The sequence below is a fragment of the Helianthus annuus genome, chromosome 17, assembly GCF_002127325.2.
Source record: "Helianthus annuus cultivar XRQ/B chromosome 17, HanXRQr2.0-SUNRISE, whole genome shotgun sequence".
NCBI lineage: Eukaryota > Viridiplantae > Streptophyta > Magnoliopsida > Asterales > Asteraceae > Helianthus > Helianthus annuus.
This window is the reverse complement of record NC_035449.2, coordinates 83,104,585-83,126,320: the sequence shown is the minus strand read 5'-3', so window position 1 is coordinate 83,126,320 and position 21,736 is coordinate 83,104,585. Positions and strand designations below refer to the sequence as shown.

Below are 21,736 nucleotides of genomic sequence, written 5' to 3'. Positions count from 1 at the left end.
ACTTCATCTCCTTTTTGTGAGAAACCCTAACTTCCTAAGCTCCATCTCTAAATATACACACATATTAACAAACACAAAGACTTCATCTTCTTCACATGACAAACCCCACCCACAACACCACTCCCTTCCACCTCCGGTGAAACCGCCGGCCGGTGCCGGTAAACCGACAACCACACATCTCACCTTCACCTCCTCCCTCTTCATCTTTGATCACCCGCAGCCCCCTGTTAATCGGCCAACCACCACGATCGTATGGTGATAGCGGGCTACAACAGCAACACCACCACCACAGGCGGCGGCGCTGTGGTGGGTGGTGCCGGTCGAGACGACTAGCGAGAAAGAGAGAGAGACGAAGAGAAAGTCGGAGGTGTCGGAGATGGAGCCGCTCACAGCGGCGGTAGTACGACACCAGTGACGATGGGGATTTGCTTGATTTCTGATAAAATTTAGTGAAGATCGGTGGTCGACCGCGGCGGTATAGCCGCTGGAGTTAACAGCAGCGGCGGTAGGAGACTCGTCTGATGAGTTTCACGGTAACGTTCCCCCTCCTCTGTATATTTCTTCTTAAATTGATGTCCGATGATGATGACGGTGATGTTATACAGTTGATTTCAAGTTTGGTTCGGGATTTTTGTTCGGTTCGGTCAACAGGAGTCAGACCTGGTCAACTTCGGTCAACAGAAGTCAACGGTCCGGGTCAGCGGTCAGAATTTTGGGTCTCGGCTCAGATCGGGTTCGGTTCAATCAGATTGGTCTACTTCAGACATGGTTTGGGTCAACTCGGTTAACCGAGTTAACTCGGTCAACTCAGTCAATGCGAGTCAACCCGGTTGACTCAGTCAACTGGTCAACTCAGTCAACGAAGTCAGTCAGTCAACAGCAGTCAACACGCAAGACCCGGTAAAGTTTAGGCGTAGCGAATCGTTGTTACGCCACTTTTCATTAGATTTTAGACTTATACGCGACCCGAGCTCAACCCGAATTGATTAAATACTAGTTTATGTTTTGATATTTTAACGAGAATTTTATGCATATTTTGGTTCCGTTGAATTATTGATTGAGTTTGATTAAAATATCGACACTTTAGATGTCGAGGTTATTCCAAAAACAGAGGAAACTCTGCCCAATTTTCGTTAAAAACCCGAAACACGACACGCATTTATGATCTAAAAACGACACTTATTGGATTTTGAATTCTTCTTATAAAATAAATATAAATATATTTATTTTGGTTATTTTGGGCGACGATTACAAATTACAAACGAAGTTATAACATTCGACGAATACTACTTACCTTTATTTCAAACCACTAACACTCGACCCTCATTATAGTATTTCAAAACGCGTTTAAAAGCTCGATTACTTATACAAAATAAATACGATTATTTATTTATATTTATTTCAAAACACCGATAATTTGAAATACTAGAACATTTTCATAAAAAAAAATGAAGTTTCTATTTATCTTAAACATAGACGTTTCGAAATACTTGAACACGTTTATAAAATAAATATAAGGTTTATATTTACTTTAAACGTCGATTTTAAACGTTCTTACGAACTAAATATAGTTGTTATATTTAGTTCAATTGTTTGAATTCTAAGTTATATTTCAAACGTCACGACTAAAATATATGTATATTTATATATACACTTTTATTTTCGTCTTACGACGACACGAACCGCTATCCACCTACGTATTTCTATTCGCGAAAAATAACATGATGTCGTAAGTATATTTTTATTTAAATATATAAATGTATATATTTTAAACCATTCGAAAGCCAAGTCGTTTTCGAGACTTAGTTTTTGTCCTGGTCATAAACGGGATCAACTAACAATAGTTTGGTTAATTCAAACCAAAATATTAACACCTTCCTTCGTAGAGTCGTTTTGTTAACGACTCGGTAGAGCTCGGACACGTAGTTTAGCTACGTCAATTTAGTTAGAAACTTATAATTATTCCTTGATTAGGAATGCTTTAGTTGCACGCTAGCGAGTTCACATTCGTGGGATGACACTACGGAATCACATTTAGCTAGCTATGCACAGGAATATACAGGTGAGTTCATAACCCCCACTTTTCACTGTTTTACATTTTTTTTTATAAAATGTTTTCGGGGGTGGAAAGACATGCAAGTTTTGCAAAATCACACAAGGTTTCGATAAATCAATATCACATATTTATAAACCATTTTGCGACAGAATTTCAACGAACTCAAATGGTTTACGAAAAGATTATACTAAACATACCGGTTTTATGAAAACATAAGTGTTTTTCGAAACATGCATGAGTTTTAATAACACAAATGACGTGGGCAAAGGCCCAAGGACATGGGCAGAGGCCCAAGGACATGAATAACTCACACATTATACGTTAACTAGGGTATGGTTAAGCTAGGGAATGAACTGTTAGATCAGGTGAGCGAATAGTAATCTCTCTTAAGTGCCATTAATCTTGTATAAGACCGAGGGCAAAAGTGGTAGATCTATCGGGTGTAGCGAGCCCCACTCTTGGGTCCTTGTGTGGCCCATGTAGTGCTTTTGTTGTTCTAACCGGGTGGACCGGGGGAAATCCGCTAGGGTTGAGTGCTTCCTATGTCGCCACACATATTAATGTCCTTGCAAAACATTAATGATCTGTTCATAGACGCTTACATACCAGTTTTAATACTCAGATTTTCAAATGTTTTTAAGATTCATTTGAAGTAAACTCACAAATACATGGATTTACAAACTTTGGTAACGTTTTTCAAACTATACCTAAGTAAGAGGACACGCTGATCCTGCTTACAAAGGTTCGTTTGGGCTCGGCCCATTCTCTCTCGTGCAATGGACAAAGACTCTCGTGGGCTAGACTCACAGTTTTCATATATCATGCCAAGAAAATGATTTTACTATATTTTCTCAGCAACTTTAAAACCGGTTATCAAAAAGATTTACTTTAAATCTTTTCAAAACAAACTATGAACTCGCTCAACTTTATGTTGACTTTTTCGCATGTTCTTTCTCAGGTTGCATTTTCAAAACTATAGAACGGTTGGAATAGGAGAACCCATGGGAATTCAAGTACTTAGCGGCGTTCATTTTCTAGAAGTCTTAGCTATTTGCTTCCGCTGTGCAATGAAGATACCGGTCCAGTCACGCCAAGCTCTGATATTTCGGGGTGTGACATATATGACCGGCATTCCTCATAGCTTTGTTGAACACGAGTTAAGGATCCCACCTGATGTTAAGCCTATTGTACAAAAGAAACAGAGCCTTGCAGAGTGCCAAGAGATGGAAAAGCTTGTTCTGGCCAGAATCCTTCGAGAGGTTAAGTATCAATCATGGGTGGCCAATCCGGTAATGGTTCGAAAACCCGAAAAGTCTTGGAGAATGTGTATCGTATTTAAATACTTGAACAAAGCATGCCCAAAGGATTGCTACCCGCTGCCCCAGATAGACCTCAAGGATAACTCGCTCACATGCTTCCCGTTCAACTGTTTTCTTTACGCCTAAAAGGGTTACCATGAGATCCTAATGAAAGAAAAGACAAAGAAAAAACCGCATTACACACTGATAAAGGTATATTTTGCTATCAAAAAATGACTGTTGGTTTAAGAAACGTAGGTGCCACTTATCAACGCATGGTTGACAAAGCGTTTACCGAACAAATTGGCAAGAACATAGAAGCTTACGTTGAAGATTTGGTGATCAAGAGCAAAACGGAATACCAAATGCTCGATGACATACAAGAAACTTTCCAAAACTCAACAAAGATCAACATGAAGCTTAATCCAGTCAAGTGCTCGTTTGGTTTTGAAGAAGGCAAGTTTATAGGGCACATCGTGGGGAAACAATGCATAAAAGCCAACCCTCAAAGGATGTGCTAACAAGAAAGACTCTCGATGGAAAGCTTATAGCTTTGAAGCGTTTTACCTCAAAAGAAAGCCTTCAACCAAATAAAGCAACACTTGGCTTCATTCCCATCCATTTTGGCTCCGGAAACAGGAGGAACGATCTCTATCTACCCCTTGATTGCTAAAAAGGCCTTAAGTAGGCTCTGATCATTGAACGAAACAAAGTTCAGATACCCGTTTACTTTTTTAAAACTCTAAAACTAGCAGAGACCAAGTATCCTCCTTTGGAAAAACTTGCTCTAGACCTAGTCCAAACAGCCAGAAGGATTCGAAGGTACTTTCAGGCACACTCGATACAAGTGATCATAGACGAACCTATTAAGAGTGTGCTTGAAAAACAAGAAAATTCCGGACGATTAGCCAAATGAGTTGTGGAACTAGGTGGACACAAAATCACCTATGTCCCAAGAAAAGCTGTCAAAGCCCAAGTCCCAGCTGACTTCATTATAGAAGTCCCTAAAGAAGTCACGACGAAAGTTAACACAATCACCGCTGAACCGTCTGAACCTGAAACCTGAAAGCTTTTTACCGATGGAGCTTCCAGTATCGAAGGGTCAGGGGTTGGGCTAGTTTTAATTAACCCTAAAGGGTTAGAATTCACATATGCTCTTCGGCTTGAATTTCAGACCACCAATAATGAAGCCGAGTACGAAGCATTAATCGCTGGGCTGAAGCTAGCCAAAGAAATAGGGGTTCAAAAGCTTCAAGTCCTCACAGACTCTCTCAAGCCAAGTCAATAAAAGCTATATAGCAAAAGAACCCAACATGAAAGAAGTACCGAGAGAAATCAAAGGAATTGATGAATGCATTTCAAACATGTGCCATCAAATAAGTTCCAAGATCTCAAAACAAGAGAGCCAATGCACCAAGCCAGCTTGCATCTCTTACGTTTGCCCACCTCACCAAGAAGGTACTAGTTGAGGTATTAAAAATCCCATCCATCCAAAAACTTGAGGTTCAAGACGTCATCACTAAAGAAGGGCCAAATTGGATGACTCCCATTGAAAAGTTCCTCAAAAATGGTGAATTACTTGATGATCAGACTAAGGCTGAAAGGGTTCGTATCAAGTCAAGGCAGTATGTGTTACAAGGAGATATCCTTTACAAAAAAAGGATACCTTGCACCACTACTTCGATGCGTTGGCCCAGAACAAAGCCAATATCTAATCATAGAGGTTCACGAAGGGATATGTGGAGCTCACTGTGGCCGAACATCGGTAGTGTCAAAGTTGATGAACCTCGGACACTTTTGGCCTTCCGTGCATCGAGATACCTCCAAAAAACTGCGAAAATGTGAAGCTTGTCAGTTACATGCTCCGGTACCCAAAAGCCCCAAACATGACTCCGTTCCCATCTCCTCGGCTTGGCCATTTCACAAGTAGGGAATGAACATTGTTGGTCAATTCCCACCAGCCAAATGAGGAGTCAAGCTCTTATTGGTAGCCATGGATTACTTCACCAAGTGGCCAGAAGTAAAATCATCGGCAAAAATCTCCGGTAAACAGGTCACGGATTTTGTTTAGGAACGCATAATCTATCGTTTTGGGCTCCCAGGGGTGCTAGTCACGGATACCGAGAAGTAGTTTGTCGAGAAGCCTTCTAGCTCCTGGTGTAATGGGTTCAGAATAACTCAAGTATTCAGCCCGGTATCCTACCTACAATCCAATGGCCAGGTTGATAGGACAAATCGCAGCATTGTTGAAGGGATTAAATCTCGATTGGGAAGATACGACAACAACTGGCTCAAAGAACTTCCCAATGTGCTATGGGTAATTCAAACAACCGAGAAGACGAGCCACAAGAAAACACCCTACAGCCTAGTGTTTAGATCAGAGGCTGTAATCCCAGCTGAAATCGGAGTAACCACACAAAGAACATTCAACATCGACCTCGAGTCAAATAAGAAAGAGACGATGTTGAATCTGGAACTCGTCGAATAGGCTCGTGATCAAGCAGCCATATAAAAAGCAAGGTACAAGCAAAACATGGAATCATATTACAATACACGGGTGAAGCATCAACGCTTCAAGCCTGGGGACCTTGTGCTTAAAAACAATGAGGCCAACAAGAAAGAAAGCCAAGGAAAGCTTGGCCCTAAGTAGGAAGGGCCATACACTATCCTTGAAGCCCACAAAGGGGATCATACAAGCTGGCTGGTCCACAAGGAAAAAAGATTCCCCGCCATTGGAATGACAAAAACCTCAAAAGGTTCCATGTTTAGTCAAAAAATGCATTAGAAAGAGTTTCAAAAAGTTGTTCGATCCCCTTTGTAACCGAAGAACTTTGAAATGAATGAACGATGAAGTTTTTATCAAAATTTGTCTTTCTATCCTATAATCAGGTTGAGAACCTAGCAAGAAACTCCATGGCAATGGCCATGTAAGGGGATGAGGTCCCAGGCCACATCGCTCAATAGGTTCAAGGGTTGAATGGACCTATATAAGGGGTGAGTTCCTAAATCAATACAACTCCATGAGACTTAGAAATTTTTTTCAACAAATATATGTCTCATAGACGGGTTTGAGCAGCCTATGCTAAATGTTCCTTAAGCCTTAACATAGGCTTACGAACCAAAAGAAAATGACTAAGTGAATGACATAAATAGGATAGATGTTGTATCTTCTTGTTAAAAATATCCTAAAGCTAAGTGACTGCAGCACTGAACCCTTTAAGGTATAAGTAACAAAAGATGCACCACCCAAAACAAAGACAACATACAAAACCAATGAAAACACAAGGGAATAAATAGAACAACACAATAAACATAGCAAGATAAGTTAAAGATACCAAGGGCCATACTGGCCATCAAACATAAAACATTATCCACAAGCCTTTCATGCTTTAATCACCAAGGGACCTAAACGGTTCCCTTAAAATAAAAGGATGTTCAAACAAACAATCCATAACATTTTTCGACATCCTAAAAATGCTACGAATTAAAGTTTCTTCTTCACTTAGCAGCGCCAGGGATGGTAGACTTTGCTGCATCATGCTTCTTCGAACCTCCATCATCTTGGGTCTTTTTAGCCTTCCTCTTTTTCCTCCCTGCTGCACCCGCTACCTCGGAAGCTTCAAGGCTTAAACCCTTTAAGCCCTCACCACCTTCAGAACACGTTTTCCTCGCTATCTCTGAAGCAAGGGCGTTTCTTCGAGAGGGACTTCAGCACTTCGTTATAAACAGCCTCATTAAGGCCCTGAGGTTTTAGCTCCTACAAGGCAGGCAAAGGTTTACCAAAACACTTGGAGACTTCACCCACATAAGGGTAAATCATATGCTCACTCTTAAAAACTGTTTCCTTGAAGACTTCGAAGGCTTTGGGTTGAAAAAGATAGGACTTTTTCTGAGGTTCCCCAGGTTCACAAAGCTTTGTAACCAGCAAACAAACATTGGTGTCTCCTATGAGCAAGAAGCTCGGTGTACACATCACCCAAGACTTTGTTGAACTCCGACGAATGGAGAAGATAGGTAACCACTTGCTAGAACCCATGCTCAATGAGCCATTTATTATCACTAGTCGCCTGAGCAAGTGAAGCATTTAACCCTTCTTTCTCCTCTATGAAGGCTTTTTTTTTCTGAACCTCCAAGGTAGCCTTATCGATCCTGACTTGAACCTTGTCAGCCTCCAAGTGTTTTTCCAACTCAACCATCTCAGTCTTGTGCTGGGAAGAAAGCTCATTAATCCGCAACATCTTTCTCCTTCTCAACATAACCCTCTGCCTCCTTCTTTAGAGCAGCTAGTGAAGCCTTCATCTCATCCCTCTTCTTCGAGAAGACCTCATATTCTCTCATCCTTTTGCGAAATCGGGATACACATTCTGGAAGCAAGGCAACAGGTTTACAAGAACTCATCATCATTTTCGAAATCATTAGTTCATCATCTATAGACGAGCAAGAACCTCGAACAGTAGGAGGAGCAAAATGGGTAAGAACATCCTCACAAACGGATGAAGACTTGAAGCTGTCACCAACTATGACCTTCCAATCGGCCACATAAACCTCTTCTGGATTAACATTGGTGGAACCTTCACCACCCTTCCCGAAACCGTTCAAGCTCACAACCTTCTTACCCGCTGCTTTACTCTCCTTACCAATCACCAAGGGAAACTCCTTGTCTTTTTTTTTATTTTCCCTCAACCCAAACTTCCTAGTCGTCCGAAGCCTCTATGTCATCGCTCAATTCCACTGGCTCAGAAGCCAATGGTTGGTCGGTAGCCTTTATCAAACGACAGTTTGAACGACGAGTAGAGACTTTGGAAGCACCGACCCTAGTAAAGCCTTTGACATTTCGAACGTTCACATAACCTGAACCCTCGAACCTGTGTTCAGTACCTCTGGCAACAACATCTTTGCAAGGGGTAGCCTCAGCATCCGCAAACACAACATCAGAGGTATCATCATTCTTGATAAAGCATAAGGCAAAACATCATACCCTGATCATCCCTCATGAGCATAGGGTCACGATCCGGCTTGACCCACAAGGTGCTCACACCCATCAACACTAAAAAATAGGTGTTCAGGAAAGGGACGAAGCCCCGAAGGACATTTACTAATGGCTTTTAACAACCAACTATCTAGTTCAGACTCAAATGGCTTAAGCTTGTTTAACACAGCGTTAGGGTGCCTCCAAACAAGCTTGGAGGGAACAATGGACTCAGAAATCCAGAAAAATCGGTCCTTCCAAAAACCAAAGGTAGTAACCATTGAGGAAATCAAACAAACATCAACTTGGGATGTCTCAAACATGACCCAATCGTCGTTCTTGGACAACCGAAAGAAACATCGGAACAACAACGATGGGTCATACCCTATCACAAAACCTCAAAGTGTAAAATCCCAGCAAGACCTTGAGGATGCAACTAACCAAACGACACACGATAATACTCTAAAACATTCAAAAGTTGGAAAACTCGAAATGACAGCAATAAAGAGCAATCGAACCAGCGGGACACTGATCGATCGATTTATCTAAACCCGGAGCCACCGGATTAAACTTTATATCGATCCCCCATTCTTTACAAAAATCCTCAACTTCCTCTTGAGTGAGATAAGAATAACTCACAGGCAGATCTTTGCTAGTACCCATGAGAGATGATCGAAAGAAAAAAAGAAAATGAAGTCTAGGAAGTTATTATCACGTAACAGGCAAAAAACTGCTATCCATCACATCGACTGTCATTTCAAAATTAATCTCAAAACTCAACCGCCCAGAACCCCTCAAAGCCTTGAAGCCTCGAAGCCTTTAAGCAATAAAAGCAGTGTACAAAAGTCAGAAGCCTTTGAGCCTACACCTCAAACACCTCTGACTTGGGGGGCTGATGACGGGGGTAGCTCAAACCTTAATAAACTGATTAGAGTACACAACAACTTAAAAGGTTAAAAGGTTCGGAAATGGTCAGCTGTCATGAACAGTAAAAACGACAAGTCAGAGCCTTGTCACATCACCCTTTGCGTGTGAATCCTCCTGCAACAAGAGCATGTGGTAGAGCACACTCTTTTACTCGCAGATCCAAACCCTTTAACCTTCCAAAATGGGCAAGTCCCTCACTGCAGACAAGATCACTGGTCAAAGGTTTCCTCTTAGGGAGAATCCCTTCCCTATAAATCACAACCTCTTGATATGCAGGAGCCCCAACTCAAGATCACCTGAGATTGCTCTCAATCTCTGATCTTTCTTCTCCTCTCAAGAACTCGCTTTATGCTAGTTCTTTTCTTCACTTGGCACAACATCATAACATTTGGTACTAGCTTTATGGGCTGAACACTTTTCAATCCAGAATCAACAAGTGAATAACAACAATAAAAACAGTGATCTCTCTCCACATTCTGCAAACGTGGGAGGACCCCATGACCTGCGTTAGGCTAATCGAAACCTTGAACCCTTTTACCCCGTAGATATCGCTACAGGCCTTGGTCTTGTATTTGTTGTAGCAACAATTTCCTTGCTCAACATAGTAGCCGCCACCCCTCTTTTTATTTTCTTTGATACTCTTTTTCTCCCTTGTCAACTAAACTATTTCCCTTTTCAACTACCCTTGAATTGTTTTATTATATATGGCCCAAGCATAGCCCACCAATTAGTTGTTGGCCAAAACATTAATTTGAATTTAACCCAAATGATAGTGATCCAGTTGTAATAAAATTTGAAGTCAACGTAATAAGTAAATAGCCCAAGCTTCATTAGGGGGGACGGGCGCCCCCGTGATGGCCCTCCACCATGCGTGGAACAAGAAATAACACCGCCGCCACCCCTTTTCAAAACTCGTGGAACCCAAAACGCGTGAACTTTTTAACGCGTTGTGATGTTTGTGGTGGTGAGTTGTTTTTCAATGGTGATGTTTATGTGGTGAGTGTTGGGCAACTGAAAAGGGTCGGCCTGAGGAGAGAAGATCGGATTTGCACTGCTAACCTGTGGTAGTGAAATCGAATTAATAGCAAAAGAGGAGACTATAGTATGATTAATCTGTTGTTGCTTCTGTTGTCGATAGAAGCTAAAGAGGTTGCTGTTGTTGCTAATAGTTTCAGTTGTTGCTGCTTCATCGTTGCGGTAGGTTTGTTTTTTATTATTATTGGATTGAAGGTTTTATTTTTGAATCAAACTTTTAAGGCCCAAATCACAATACTAAAGTCCAATAAGACAACAAGAAACTTTTGCTTTTGTTTTGGATTATTTATTCATTTCAAACAAATTTAGTTGCATATTTATTTTTCGGGTTTGTGTACGAACTGGAACTTGGGAATTAAACATGTAGACCGGAAGAAACTAAACCAGTTACACCGGGTTCGTTTAATCTTACGTATAGTCAACGAAAGAAAAATATGGTTGAAGACGAAGGCAGTGGTTGCACGAATACCGAGAAATCGGTTCCAAATTAAACATCCCTTCAATGCCCGATGTTGAATTCGGTTAATTATACGGGAGTTTTGGGTAGAGTTTGATGGTGTAATCGATCCGGGAGTTGGCTTAGTAAATAAATAGTGAGATAAGAAAACCTAGTAGCAGTCCAAGTACATCAAATTCATGTGGCTCAAATAGGAGTAATTGTTTAGATAATAAGCGTAGCCCACTATTAACAAATGACCAAATGGATAGAATGCATAACGAAGTGTCACGTACATGTGATCAGCAAAGCCCAACCTCACAACAACAAGCCCAATCGGCAAGATCCAGTAGCGACCAAAGAAAAAAAAACGTGAACAGTGACAATATTGATTCAAATAATTTAGTGACGCCTGAGCAAGTCGTTCGAAGATCTAATCGCTCAACGGTTACACTGGTACGTTTCAATGATTATATTATAAATTTGAGTTATATTGATGAAGAATTTTTATTGCTTGCGAATGACGGACCGACTTATTTTGATGACGCAAAATCTAAACTGGAGTGATGAAAGCCCTGCACGTGGAAATTGAATCAATAAATAAAAATAATACTTGGTCGTCAACCGAGTAGCCGCGTGGTGCAAAAGCAATTGGATTGAAGTGGGTTTTCAAGGTTAAACAAAACGCGGATGGCTCACTAAATAAACAAAAGGCTAGACTCGTGGCAAAGGGTTATGTTCAGCAACCCGAAGTTGATATTGATGAAGTGTTTGCGCTAGTTGCTCGACTTGAAATAGTGCGATTACTTTTATTACTCACAGCGAATGAAGGGTGGGGCTTGCATAATCAAGATGTTAAATCCGCTTTCCTACATGGCGAATTAAAATAATACGTTTATGTAGTTCAACCGGAAGGGTTCGTTTATCGAAGGCATTATACGGGCTAAGGCAAGCTCCACTTGTGTGGAATACGGAATTAAACAATATTTTGTTAACTATGAAATTTCACAGGTGCTTGTAAGAACAAGCCGTATATGGAAGAACCGTTGGAACATATGAGTTATTAATCGGCGTGTACGTGGACGATTTAATTGTGAAAGGTTCAAATTTGAAATTTATTATGGAGTTTAAGCGCGGGATGGCTCAAAACTATGAAATGTCGGATTTGGTAAAGCTTACTTATTATTTTGGAATTGAAGTGTTGCAGAGCAAGGACAGGATAAAAATTAAGCAAGAGACGTATGCAAGGAAAATACTGACAGGCGCCTGTATGATTAACTGCAATCCTATTAATGTTCCCATGGACCCGAACATGAAAGTTTCTAAATTCGAGATGAAGAAGATTTTGATGCAACGAGATATCAAAAGATTAAAGATTTTCGGTTGCCTCCGATACCTTTTATGGACTCGACAAGATTTGGCGTTTTCGGTCGAAGTAGCCAGTCGATACATGCAATGCCCGAAGCAATCTCATGTAGCTCTCATAAAGCAAATTCTTCGCTATTTACGAGGTACTTTTAGTTATGGCAGATATAATCCAATAGGTGTATTAGATTATAAATACCATGTTTTGGGTATTAGAGATTGTGTTAGGAAACTTTTTATGTAAGTATTGAAGAAAAAGATACTCAGCCTGATCTATAGAGAAAGATAAAGTCCTGAAGATCAAAAAAACAAGAAGAAACGAGATAATACACCTGAAATGAACAATGCATCTTCTTCTGGAATCAGAAGCTGACCAAGAACAAAAGAAGGCTATCAGAAAAGGCCATTCTGATAGATCTGGTGATATTTATGATGAATATCATCAGTTTCTGGCAAAATCTGATCATCGGATTTTCCGCTGATTTGTTCATCAGAATTTCTGACGAAGTGGTTATCAGAAATTCTGATTAAGACCACTTGTTTTAATAGGTTCTATCCTGCCACAATCATCGAAGCAAGTTGACACAATTGGATTCAATGAATATGTTGAAAAGCTAATTTTTGCAGGACAAGTGCATGAATAAAAAAATGTTTATTCATGCCCAAGACTTTCTATAAATAGAAAGCTCTCCAGCAAAGGACGATGAGTTAAGCCTAGCATTCAATACATACTACAAAACTCCATTGTTCTTTCACCTCAGAATTTCACAAGTATTCATTTGTATTATTTAATAGCCTCACAATCACCTTGTAAACCATTTTGTTTCAAAGTGATATAAACTTGAAAATTCTGTAGTTCTTGTTTCTTGAAAGTTTAATTTCTATTTTCGCACACTATTTTCATATCTGTTGAAATCATTTGCCATATTACGAGAAAGTTTTTAAGTCCAACTGGACTAACAATTGGTATCAGAGTATATTGAATAAATTATTTTCAAACGATCAATTGCTCATTCCTTTTTCTAAATATGGCAAACTTTCAAACCTGGAACGATGCGTTCAACATTACCAGCGAATTGTTTTTTGAATCGAAATACCAGATCTGTTCTAACTCGTGGTTGTTGTTCAGATCTGAAAAACATTTTTGTGAACTTGATTGTTGATTGTTATTTGAAGGTTTTTGAAGAAGATAACAGGTGTGTATTTGCGACGAATCTTGGAATCCAAATTTGAATCGAAACTGAAAGCAGTGTAGATTGGTATTGTTGTTTGGTGTTTGATAGTGTTGTGTAGTGATAAAAAGTGTAGTTGCAGGTTTGGATGTGAGGTACTATGATAAAAGTTTGTTGTGGCGTGATATATGGACATTTAGGTATGATTTTTAACTGATCATCACATTTAAAAATCACTTCGGACTGAATTGGATGATTTTCGGTTGAGTTTTATGCATTTCAGAATGATTTGATTTGTTTCAGTATGTCATTTGAGGTTTCGAACTGATTTTCGGTACAAGTTTTGATTATTACGGATAGCTTACAGAAATTTTGAACTGTTTTTAACAAAGTGATTGGATCGAAACAGTTCAACTTTGATGTGAAACAGTTCTAACTTTGATATTTTGAACTGTTGATGAAGATAACATCGAAAAAATAGTTGTAGGTTACAGTCGATAAAATAGAAGATTTTTAGAAATAGCAGATGAATTTGTGTTGTTATTTGTTAGGGCTGGCATGACGGGTTAACCCGATCTGTTAAGACACGAACACGATAAGACACGAACCCGAAACACATAAACACGAACACGACAAAAAATCTTATCGTGTCAGATTTTGGAAACACGAACACGAACCTGTTAATAAACAGGTTACACGAAACAACCTGTTAAGACACGAAAAAAATCACCAACGTATTATACGACCTGTTTAAGACACGAACACGACCTGTTTAAGACACGAACACGACCGAATTGGAGAAGCTGTGAACTGGATAGAGAATGGTGGTGTTTGTGAGAGAGATTTAAAATTAGGGATTGGATTATGGAAAAAGAACCGCATGTGTTTGCGTATAATTCATCTCGAGTACCACGATTGATGACCCCATGGCCACACCCACATATAATATTTTTTTTAATTATTAATTATTAACATGTACTTAATGGGTCTTAACAGGTTAACGGGTTTTAACCTGTTTAGACACGAAACCTGTTAAGCTCTTATCGTGTCGACCTGTTTAGACACGAAACCTGTTAAGGTCAAACACGAAACAAGATAACTTCGTGTAGGTTCGTGTCGTGTTATCATGTTCGTGTCAGAATTGCCAGCCATATTATTTGTGCTCGTGAACATAAAAGAGCGAAGTTTTGAATTTTTCCGATTGACTGTTAATACATTGTTTCAGAACTGAATTGTTTTAGTTGATTCATTAGGCATAGAAGAAGTCTTTAAGATCTAAAATTGAAGTTTTAGATATTGTTCTAAGAAGGAGAATAGTTGTTATCTGCAACGATTAAGAATTAGGACAAAAGATCAAATATAAATAACTTTAACGTACAAAACGTACGAACTGAAGGAAAAGACAAAAAAACGCGGTGGCATTTTCGTAATTATCAGTAACTATCAAAATTGCTTTACAAATAATCCTGTAGAGTAATTTTGATCTTTTGTAGAGTAGTTTTGTAAAATATTCTTGTAGAGTAATTTGTTCCTGTACGGTAATTATCAAAATTACTCTACAAGTGTATCAAAGTTACTCTGCATCAAAATTACTTTACAAGTGAATCAAAATTACTCTGCAAGTTAATCAAACAACATACAATTCAAAAAGTGCTCTACAAATGACCATGTAGAGTAATTTTGATCTTGTAGAGTAATTATGTTAGCATTTAGTTATGGGGTTTAGCTTTATGGTTTAGCTTTTAGTTTATTTTTTTTTTTTTTTTTGTGGGGGGGGGGGGGGTTAGGTTTTTTGGGGATTTTTTTGTTAGGTATAGTTTTTAGATCAAAATTACTCTACAAGAACATTTTACAAAATTACTCTACAAGATCAAAATTACTCTACAAGAACATTTTACAAAATTACTCTACAAGATCAAAATTAGTACAGTATCATTTTGTAGAGTAATTTTGATAATTGCCCTATAAGCAGGTAATTACAAAAATACCACCGTGTGCTTTTTGCTTTTTCATGTTATTCGTACGTTTAGTACGTTAACTTTATTTGTACATGAACTTTCCCCTAAGAATTAGCGACAGTTGTATTGTGTAGTTTAGAGTTGTGTCAGCTGGATTTTTAATCGGGAGTAGGTTATAGAGAAAGAATTAGAATTTGCCCTTTGCGACAGTAGTAGTGTTGGGATTTGTAGTGCCATACGTGTGAAGGGTATCAGACTATTAGTAAAGTTGCAAAGCTGCTGAAATGTATGAATAAAAATTACTGTGTATTTGAATAGAATTTTTTTTGGGGGGCTGAGTAATAATTGATCATATATTGGATTGGATTGAAAGTTTATTTGAGCTGAAACTTTTTGTGTCGACATTGGGCTATTAAAATCAACAAATTGAGCTAATATCTTATTTCGCGGTTGAAAGTTCAAAAGTATAAATGGGCCAAAGCATAATATGATTTTGGGTTGTGAATTTCATTAAATTTTTGGACCGCAAATTTTAAATTTTGGACTTGTTAAAGACAAAAGTGAACTTAAAGTGATTTGAACCGATATTCTAGTGGCTTTGTAAGAAAAAATATTAGCGAGTCATAAAAATTGTTTTACATTAGATTTAACTCATTGGGCCAAGGTTTTTTTGAGACATCTATTATATATAATAAATGTGATAAATTCTGCTGATGTGTCAAGCTATCAGGCCACTAATTTTTGCTTTTTGGCGGGAAAATTCCGTCCACTTATCTTTGACACGGGATCTGAAATAATCCGGGTCGGAATATGGGTCAAGCATGATGGATAATGGATCCTTTATATTTCATTTTTTCTCATTCGTCTTTCACAACCCTAAAGAAACATAGTTGCAGCTCTGTCTCCCTCCTATCGCCACCGCCAAGATCCTTCCTCAGTTCCACAAAATCTCACCAATCGACAATCATACACTCGATCTAAGGTACTAGAACTCGATCTAAGTCTTTCTATTTATCAGATTTCCTTCTTCCTCTTAACCCTAATTTGATTTCACTTGGCCTCTGTTCTCACTGCTTCCCCTGTTATCCAGATCTTTGTTACCTATCAATCAAGATTGTTGTTTTTCAGCCCAATTCCAAGCACAGCCAGGTATGTCGAGGTCTTTTGTTTATCTCAGTTTGTTTTTTTTGTTTTTTTTTTGTTACTGATCGATTTCTAGGGTTTCTGGAATAAATCTATTGATCGATTTCTAGGGTTTCTGTCATAAATCGATTTCTAGGGTTTTTGACATAAAATGGTTTGGATAAAATATTGTGGAAAATGATGATGACATAACTAAATGCAAAAAGAGTAATTCTACTGGTTCCGGATCGAAAAAGTGGATGTTCTGGTCTTTGCTGAGGCGGAGCAATAGCGAAGGTAAGGAGTCGATGGTGTTGAAGAAGGTGGATAGTCCGAAGCAAAAGCGGAATTTGGGTGAGGTAACCCTCAATATTCTTCTCCTTTTGGTTTACCATCTCTCTTCTCTATACCAGTAGTGACACATTTTGGTAAGTAGAATTTGTTATTAATGTATCAGATTGTGCTTTAATTCTTATTATACTAGCCTCTTGATTATTGTTTATTGGATGTTGTCGTTGATAGAATTTGTTATAAAGTTGCTCGATTTTTAGTGTTTTTTTTGTAGTCACGAACTTCCGTATGTGTTTTTATTGTGTTAGTTTTGGTTTTGGTTTGTAACAGAAGGTTTTTATAGTTATTAGGTGGGAAAATTAACCTCTAATTTGTAAATTGGTAATGGATGAGCGGTTTAGGGTTAGGGTTTTTGCAGAATTGGTGGATTAATTTGTTTGATTTTGGGTTATTTGGTGTGATTTAGTGTTTTTCTGGTTATTGGTAAAATTAATCAGCTTAAATAGGTGTATTAATAGGTGAAGAAGATTTTTTTATTATTATAATTTTTTGGGTAAATGATGGATGTTTTATTCTTAGGGTTTTGCACAGATTGGCGAACGATTGTCGTGTTGATAAGCTGGTATAATCTGTTTGAAGTGCTATCATAATAGGTCCAATCTGCGACTAGGAGGGATCTAAGGCATGGCTAATTAGGATTATGATACATACATTATCAAATGGGTAACACGAATAATTTTATGACTGTTATTTGTGCATTTGATACTTGTAATATTACATTATTTTTGACAATGTCTTTTGTTATGTATTGCAGTTACCAGAATGCCTTAGCATTATTGGATATCTACGAATAATAGGAATATATAGTGAGTATGGAATGCTCCTACATGTATCTTTATTGTATCTAACTATTTACTCAGTAAGTCTTCGATTTGGAATCATTTTGAAACAATCCGTTACTTATAAACCTAATTTATTACCATATAATTCCATCCTTCTTGCAGTGGGTTATGCAGCAACTGATAGTATTCTTTGTTATAGGTAGGCTATAGTGCTTTTACTCAGAGGAATTAAATCCAATAAATTGTTAATGATATCAAATGTGGTGGTACTATTCTTCAAACTCCACGAGTAGGCCATGATGCTAACAAGATAGTATAATTGGAGGCGATGACACTCAAAAAGGGGTGGCTGACATTTTAAAGGCGATTGATTGTTTAACAATCATATTTGTTTTCGGTTGTTTTTTGAGTTCCAAAATTAATATATAGCAGGGTTTAAGATTTTTTTTTCTCAAATTGTCCGGTTATTTCAACATTTTTGCTGGAAACTCTAAAATTGCTTAAGAGTAAGTTGATTTCATCTCTAACATTTTCTTTAATTTTTGAAAAAACAAAACAAGTGCATCGCTTTGACTAGATAGAATCACGTGTATTTTTGTTTCCTTTTCTAAATTTGTAATATTCTTTGATTAATTTTGATCATGTATTAATTAGTTGTTTATTAATATTACCTTTATGTATAGACAAATGGAAAGAATAGCGGTGGAATATTGCAAGGCAGCTGGGTCGGTCTTCTCACGCGTGTCCAGGCGTTTCCTTTCCTTCATGGTGTGGAGAGATATGCTTATAGAGAGAGAGAGATAGACAAGGAAGACGGCATCACGAATGGTGAGGTAAACCTACAAACACTAATTGATTTAAAAAAAAAGTTAAGTGGACTTTATGATTTTTGATATTACTTTTCTTAATCTTACAACATATATATCTTTTTTAAATCAATTATGCAAAAACAACAGTTTTTTGTTAAAGATGAAGTAACTAGGCATTTTCATTTTGTTCGTGCAGTTAAGTGATTTAATCAAAGCGAACTCCAAATATATTTTAGAAATTATAACAACATTAACAGGTGTCTATTGTGTCATAATATGAAATCCTTACTAATGTAGCCATCCTATCGTACTTTTGTCGCGGGATGACCCGATTTAAGATATTCACCATTTATTGTAATTTACCATGTGATGGTACTAATCTTAGTATGGGTGATAAGATTCCTACTGTTCACGCCTTTTTATTTGCTTATTACTTTTATTATTTTTTATTTCTTTTGTTTACGAGACCCAAATATTGTTGGGTATATGCCAAAGTGTTTTATGATGTTGCTTTTTTTACTCTTTTTCCCTGTGTAGGTTAATTTTTTTAATCAAATAATACGATAACAACACATATATTGGCATACATTAAGACGTCCTTCAATTTGGACATTTTTTTCACTCTTTTACAATAGGTAGAATATGTATTTTTATAACCTTTTTTTTCATTTGAGGTATAAAAAAATTCTGCTGGAGTGGCGAGAGACATATCTTCAAAAGATATACAAATGGTAAAGTTTTTTATATGTAAATACTTTATACTTTAAAATTTCTAGCCATATCTCCCAATAGACATACACATCAGATACGGTTTGACACGTCAAGTTATTTATAATAGATAAATTTCAAGTTATATTGCAAGTATCTTGAATATATTTTGTTTTGTGCAGAACAGTACCTGGACTGACTAAAGATTACCGAATAGGTGAATTCACCTGATATAATTCAAAGTACAAAATGATGGTAAAACAATTTTTTTGTATCATAAATGGGCTTTAGTTAAGTTTTTTATTTAATTATTAATGGCTCAACACTTGGTTATCCTATTTTTTTTTTCTCATGAAAGAATTGACTCATCATTCATGAATCTAGCAAATGACATGTTGACACAAGACTAGAAATAACAAGAACATCTTAAGTGATGTTAATCTGAGAGGAGGAGTTCATATTTATTTTGTGTTGTCAACGAAGAGCTTTATCATGGTATGTACAAGTTTACTTTTAAATGAATTTTCATATTTTATAGAGATAATTTAGCTTATACTTACTATTAGAATGAACGATAATAAGGAGAATAGTTATGTGAATCAAGTTCATAGACTCATTCCCATTTTGTATTGTATAGTAGTAGTTTATCTAATGATTATATATAGGAGGTTTTTAATTGCTAATTCTTTAATTATATAAAGAGTTTTTTTTTTTAATTTATTTAGATGTAGATTATCTCTTTTCCAGCTTGAGCTACTATCAATTATGGAGAAGTTGCGAGACATATGGTACAAAGGATCTAGGAATCAACAAAGTAAGGTTTGTAGTAGATTTTACGATCTGCTAACCAGTAATGTACATTTGACTGTCATCTATGTAGTTGGTTTTTAATTTACCAAAGAGTTATGCTTTCATATGATCAGTGCATCAGTCATCAACTCACTAGAACATGCTTACAAATAATATTATTTACATGTGAATGCCTTTAATCTTTCTAATAATTAGGGTACCATGAGGGTTACATGTACTAAGGGATGCAAAAATGATGAAACGTTTACTTGATAGATAGGTTTATGCGTAAAATAGATGATAGATATGCAGTTTCTGGTTGTAAACAAAGCTTATTTGGTTGTATGTGAGGTGTGTGCCTTGCGTCGTGACTTTTGGGACCAAAACGCCTCATAGCATCTCACGCTTATTTAAACTAAGATGTTATCCATTGTCACATCAGTTAGCGTTTCAAGGAACCATCACTTCGAATTTGACACTCAAGATGCTGATTTAAATTCTATAATGTTGACCTGTGAATTCAAGATTTATGAAATTGATTGACTGAAGGTGAATCTCTTTCAATGTGCGTATTCTTGCAGGGTTATACAATGGTTTCGGGTGTTTGGCGACAGGGAGAATGTTGGGCGTTGGAGCATGTTTCGGTACCTACGAGTTATTGACGACTTTCTATAAAGGTAGATTATTCGTCTTTTAAGGCATTATACTTATTTGGTTAGTTGAGTAAGTTATTATTGCCTATACATGTTATGTTCTGAATGTTCGAAACTTCACAATAACACATTTTCAATATGTTGGTCCCATCTTTATGCAGACGGCCGTAAAGACAACTAGGTGTACATCTCTAAAGCTCTCACAGCAGGAATCGTAGCAAGTGGTGTGGTGTCACACCCCCAAAATCCACCTGCGGATAACACCCGCTTCGAGGGCGTGACTGACCAGGATCCAGCCACCAATTATACTGAGCATTTAATTAATAGTAGAAATATTTAATATCCGAAGTAATTAATCAACATTAGAGTTTAGATTCGGTAATTGGTTTAACAAAACAGCGGAAGCATAAACCAAAACAGTTTTAAAGACAGTTCATTGATCAAAACAGTTATCCCAACACACGGGTTTGACGAACACTACACATCCCCAAGCAGCAGCTCCTGAATCATTGGTTACCTGCAAAGCATGCAGTAAGGGGTCAACAATTATGCTGAGTGAGTTCACTAGTTGTCCAGTTTTAATTACCAAAAACTTGTTTCACCGGTTAATTTACCCGTTTATACATGCCCTGGGGAGCTACCCCAAAAGTTAGCGACTAAACTGTTTTTCCAATACCGAACACTAGTAACCGTTGCGTATCCGCAGGATGCCCCGTTGTCAATGTTCTATCATCATTGACGGATTTCTGAGTACATTAGTTCACGACCGTCCCAAACCAGGGCACGGTGTGAGGCTGGTAAACACCTAAATAGCGCTATCAACTAATAACCCGCTCGCCTAACCCGGCGACTAATCGGTATTTGTAGTAGGGACTTGAGTGATAGAGTTTCGTTTAGTGCCGTTGGTTGCAATCCGTATAAACAGTAATTAACCAAAAGGTTTCCCAATACCCGGGAAGAAAAATAAGTTTTGTTCCCAATAACTAGGGAAAGTATGTAAATGGTATCCCCTTTTACCAGGGGATAGGGTTGTTAGTCTCGTGTCCCAAACCACCGGGACGCATGCTTTTAAGTTGTGAACTCACCTTGGGTTGCTCGGTAGGTTTAGGTTACTTGTCAATCACGTTGGTCACCACGTCCTAACATGGTTACTGGTATAGGTCAGGTTCGGTATACAAGCATTCACGTAAAACACATACTTGGCACGTAACACACATATAAATAAACAGTCGTTGGGTTATTGGGCCGGCCTAAACAATTAAGCAGTCACAGCAACACATAATCCAGTCAACAGATAGCCCAAGTT

The 21,736-nt window shown here is 37.8% G+C and overlaps 1 long non-coding RNA gene and 1 other non-coding gene across 51 annotated transcripts; both read left to right on the top strand.

Annotated features, from left to right (window-relative positions):
• The first annotated feature begins 3 nt into the window (after window positions 1–3).
• LOC118488990 lies at window positions 4–3,053 on the top strand. Its single transcript, XR_004885583.1, has 4 exons — window positions 4–533; window positions 606–900; window positions 1,975–2,062; window positions 3,015–3,053. It is a non-coding gene; the product is annotated as an uncharacterized LOC118488990 (long non-coding RNA).
• Window positions 3,054–16,056: 13,003 nt separating this feature from the next.
• Window positions 16,057–21,091, top strand: LOC110926422. 50 transcript variants are annotated; one of them, XR_004886719.1, is made up of 12 exons: window positions 16,057–16,198; window positions 16,307–16,697; window positions 17,209–17,352; window positions 17,444–17,548; window positions 17,634–17,670; window positions 18,155–18,304; window positions 18,955–19,011; window positions 19,176–19,205; window positions 19,373–19,483; window positions 19,714–19,802; window positions 20,359–20,454; window positions 20,592–21,091. It is a non-coding gene; the product is annotated as an uncharacterized LOC110926422 (transcript). The 50 variants fall into 50 exon arrangements; XR_004886704.1 differs by having other exon boundaries at window positions 19,176–19,243; XR_004886699.1 differs by having other exon boundaries at window positions 19,176–19,243; window positions 19,347–19,483; window positions 19,714–19,807; window positions 20,592–20,903.
• The last annotated feature ends 645 nt before the right edge of the window (window positions 21,092–21,736 follow it).